Source organism: Gossypium hirsutum, chromosome A06 (genome assembly GCF_007990345.1).
Source record: "Gossypium hirsutum isolate 1008001.06 chromosome A06, Gossypium_hirsutum_v2.1, whole genome shotgun sequence".
NCBI lineage: Eukaryota > Viridiplantae > Streptophyta > Magnoliopsida > Malvales > Malvaceae > Gossypium > Gossypium hirsutum.
The window spans coordinates 14,117,967-14,122,826 of record NC_053429.1 but is presented as its reverse complement, the minus strand read 5'-3'; the positions used below and the strand labels follow the sequence as shown (position 1 = coordinate 14,122,826).

The window sequence follows — 4,860 nt, the reverse complement described above, 5'->3', positions numbered from 1 at the left end:
TTAGTAGGATGGTTTAAATAATTACCTTCAATCCCTGATGTGTTGCCAGAATTGCGAGCTTGAAGGGTGATTGTTTCGTCTCCCACCCGGAGTGTGAGTTCACCTGTGCCAATATTAATGATAGTTTTAGCAATTGCTAAAAAGGGCCTTCCTAGGATTAAGGGAGTGTTGTTATCCTCTTCTATGTCTAGAACAATAAAGTCAACGGGAAATATAAATTTATCGATTTTAACTAGCACATCTTCAGAAATACCTCTAGGGAATCTTATAGTTTTATCTACTAATTGAATGCTCATCCTAGTCTATTTGGGTTTCCTGAGACCTAGTTGCTTAAACATTTTGTAAGGCATGAAGTTGATACTTGCCCCTAGATCCGCCAATGCATAATTAATATCTAAACTACCAATTAAGCAAGAAATAGTAAAGCTCCCTGGGTCTTTTAGTTTGTTGGGTAGTTTATTTTGGAGAATGGCTGAGCAAATTGCGTTCAGTTCCACATGCGAGACCTCGTCCAACTTTCGCTTATTTGCTAAAAGCTCCCTTAAAAATTTCATTGCGTTTGGCATCTGTGACAGAACTTCAACAAACGGTAAGTTAATATGTAATGTTTTTAACAATTTAAGGAATTTACCAAATTGTTCATCTGAGCGGTCTTTCCTTGTCGCGTTGGGGTATGGCACACGAGGTTTATATTCGACAGTCACTGGTTTATTTTTATTATAATCTACCTCACCTTGACCTTTGCTTACCACAGTTTCGTGCCTCAGTTCTGGTTCAGGCTCAACGACTCTTTCGTCATCTTGAGTATTAATTGCGTTGAGCTGTTCCCTTGGGTTAGATTCGGTATTACTTGGCAACTACTTTGTGGTCGTTTAGAGATTAGTTTGGAAAGCTGGCCTATCTGAGTCTCGAACCCTTGGATCGACGCTTGTTGATTCTTAAGTGTTGTCTCAGTGTTCTGAAAACGAGTTTTTGACACCGAAATAAACTTTGAGAGCATCTCTTTAAGATTTGCCTTCTTTTCCTGTTGGTAGGGTGGTTGTTGGTAGCCCAGAGGTTGTTGTGGTCTTTGATTTCCCTGACCGCCCCACGAGAAATTGGGATGGTTCCTCCAACCTGCATTATAAGTGTTACTATATGAATTGTTTTGAGGTCGAGGATTATTACCTATGTAGTTTAATTGCTCGTTGTCCATGTTGTGGCCATAAGGTTGGTATTCTGAATAGTTTGTTCCACCACTACTTGCTTCGCACTGCATTACTGGGTGAACCTGTGAAGAGTTAAGAAAACCATCAATCTTTTTATTTAAGAGTTCTACCTGATTAGAGAGCATGGTGACCGAATTGATGTTATAAACATCGGCTGTTTTGTTGGCTTTGTCCTCATGACTTGCCACTGATAGTTATTCAGTGACATCTCCTCTATAAACTCATAGGCATCTTCCGGTGTTTTATTATTGATGGTTCCGCCTGCCGCTGCATCAACCATTTGCCGAGTCGAAGGATTCAGACCATTGTGAAATGTTTGTACTTAGAGCAAAAGTGGTAACCCATGGTGAGGGCACCTTCTCAAAAGGTCCTTGTATCTCTCCCATGCATCGTAGAGTGTTTTTAAATCCATCTACACAAAAGAAGAGATGTCATTACGTAATTTAGCCGTTTTAGCTGGCGAAAAATATTTTAGTAAAAAATTTTCGGTCATTTGTTCCCAAGTAGTAATTGATCCTCGTGGTAACGAGTTCAACCACTGTTTAGCTTTGTTCCTCAATGAAAAGGGAAACAACCAAAGAAGAATGGCATCATCAGAAACGCCATTGATTTTAAATGTATCGCATAGTTCTAAAAAGTTGGCTAAATGAGCATTGGGATCCTCATCCTACAAATCATCAAACTGAACAAATTGCTGTATCATTTGAATAGTGTTAGGTTTTAATTCAAAAGTATTTGTAGCTACAGCAGGTCTAACTATGCTCGATTTAGTTCCTGTTAAAGAGGGTTTAGCATAATCATACATAGTGCGTGGAGTAGGATTTTGATTAACTGTAATTGCAGGAGGTAGCTGATTGCCTTGGTTTTCAGCCATCTCTTCGGTTGGGGGTTAAGTATAGTCTTCTTGCTCATTCTCCGTGTATTTTAAGCCTCACTTTTTTTCTCTTTGGTTTCTACGTACTATGCGATTGATTTCTTCCTCAAAAAGTAATGGTCCCGACAGGTTTCTTCCAGTCATAAACTATGAAAACCTGCCAAGAGAAGAAAAAGTAAGTTAATAAATAATAATTAAATTAAATTAAATTGCACGAAAAATAAATGGCTAAAGTAATAAAAATTAAGTGTTCCTAATATCTTACTTCCCCGGCAATGGCGCCAAAAACTTGATCGCGCTATTTCATGATAGGTTTTAAATATTTATAATTACTCGTTCTTAAACTAACTATTACCGCGATGTAGGCAAGTGTACCTATTGAACAGTAGTATAGTTTTAGCAAGACTAGATTGTCGAACCTAAAGGAACTAAAAGTACTAGTAATGACTGTCTTTTTATTATCTAGCCTAAGAATAATAGGGTTTTGTTTTTAAATAACTAATTATCTAAACTAAGAATTCACAGAGAATAGAATTAGGGAATTTCTTTTGGGAAATCGATTGAATGAAGACAACACCTAAGGAAAAATCCACCTAGACTGTACTTGTTATTCTGGCTCTGAAACAGACGATTTATTCATTTAACTTGTTCCATAGAGATCCCTAAGTTATGTTATTATCCTTATTCAAGACTAATAACATCTAATCCATAGATTGAATAATCGAGACTTTTCTCTAATTAACACTCTAGGGTTGCATTAACTCGATCTATGGATCTCTTATTAGGTTTCATCTTAATTCGGCAAAATCTTTTCACCTTATGTCTAGGCGCGCAATCAACTCCGCCTAATTATGATAAATGTACTATTAGCCAGGGTCTATTCCTCCTCTTAGTAAAAGCTTATCTTGAATCAATATCTTAGGATATGAAAACAAGAATTAAGAACACATAATTAAGGACAAGTTAAATATTTATCATACAATTCAGAAAATAATAACAAGATTCATCTTAGGTTTCATTCCCCTTATGTATTTAGGGGATTTAGTTGATAACTAAATAAGAAAACATCTCAGAAAAATAAAGAATACAAAACATCAAGAAAACCCAAAACTCCTGAAGGGGAATTGAGGAGAGATCTTCAGTTTTGATGATGAAGCTGACTTCTGAGATGAATCAATCAGCTTTCTCAGAGTAATTCCTTACTCCCTATTTTGTGTGTCCTCTTTTCTCCTCTTCTAGGGTGTATTTATAAGCTTTGGAATGCCTATGAACCCTCAAAAGTGGCCTTTTTCGAATTGGACTCAACTTGGGCTCAGTAGGGACATGCCCGTGTGACACGCCCATGTACGAATACTTCAGGCAGTGCTCGAGCCTGTCAGAATGGCACGGGCGTGTGCTATACCCGTGTGAGTCATGCTTTGATTCTACCAAATTGACACGGCCGTGTGGTCTGCCCATGTGAGGAAGTCTAGGCCATGTTAAGTTTGTACTTTGGCCCATTTTATCTGTTTTTGGCCCGTTTCTCGTTCCTTTCGCTTTCCTATGCTCTCCTAAGTATAAAACAGGAAACTAAAGCATTAAGAGCATCGAATTCACCAATTCTAATGGAAAATCATCCATTAAATACTTTAAACATGGGGTAAAAATATATATAAATTACAGTTTATCAACCTCCCTCGCCCCCTAACCGACCTGATGAAAAAGTGCCACAAGGTATAACACCTGTAAGAGTTGTAAAGCCCCAGTGGACAAGCTTAAAAAGTATGGGCTAAAGAATTTAGAGCTAAGATTGATGATAATGCTGAACGAGTCGAGTTCTGGCTCGATAATACTACATGAGTGTTGGATGAATTATTGTGCACACCTGAGGAGTGATTAAAGTGTGTTGTATCTCTCCTAAAGGATACTGCATACCACTAGTGGAAGACCGTGTCTTCAGTGGTACCAAAGGAAAACATTACTTTGGAATTTTTCCAAGCAGAGTTTAAGAAGAAATACATCAGTCAAAGGTTCTTAGACTCGAAGTGAAAGGAGTTCCTAGAACTCAAACAAGGAAATAATACTATAGCAGAATACGAAAGGGAGTTTGTAAGGCTAAGTCAATATGCAACTGAATAGGTTCAAACAGAGTCAGAAATGTGTAAACGCTTCAAGGAAGGTCTGAATGAGGAGATCAAGCTATTGATTGGGATTCTTGAGATATAAGAGTTTGCTGCATTAGCTGATCGGGCCAAGAAGGCCGAGGAACTCAATAATGAAAAGAAGCAAGCTAAGAGAGAAGCTTGAGTTATGAACAAGAGATCCAGCGGTAAGATGCTCCCATTTCCCACAAAGAAATCAAGGAGTCAACATGAATGCTCCACTTCATCCGTAGGATATTCGGGTAGAGCGAGAGGCTCCAAACGACATAATCAGAAGTCTTCCTCCCCTATGGTGACTAGTGTGGGGAGTGTAGATGACCAAAAGCCAAAGTGTAAAAGATGTAATAAATTTCACTTTGGAGAGTGTCGGATGAAGAGCGGTGTGTTCTATAGATGTGGTTCTCTTGACCACATCCTTAGAGACTGCCTAGAGCGAACTGATAAAGAAGTGGAAGTAGCCTCGAAATCAAGTGCTTTTATTCCATGAGGTAGACCTCCGAGATATCCTGGAAGTGCTGGTGGCAGTCGGGTTACGGCCAAAGACACTGCAAAATCAGAGACTCGGGCCCCCAGCAAGAACGTAAGCAATACACCCTCGAGAGGAAGCCTCTGCTCCTGACATCATCACGGGTACTTT

At 38.8% G+C, this 4,860-nt stretch overlaps 1 non-coding gene across 1 annotated transcript; it reads left to right on the top strand.

Annotated features, from left to right (window-relative positions):
* Positions 1-1,546: 1,546 nt before the first annotated feature.
* LOC121231136 (small nucleolar RNA R71) lies at positions 1,547-1,653 on the top strand. Its single transcript, XR_005929204.1, has one exon. It is a non-coding gene; the product is annotated as a small nucleolar RNA R71 (small nucleolar RNA).
* Positions 1,654-4,860: the final 3,207 nt, after the last annotated feature.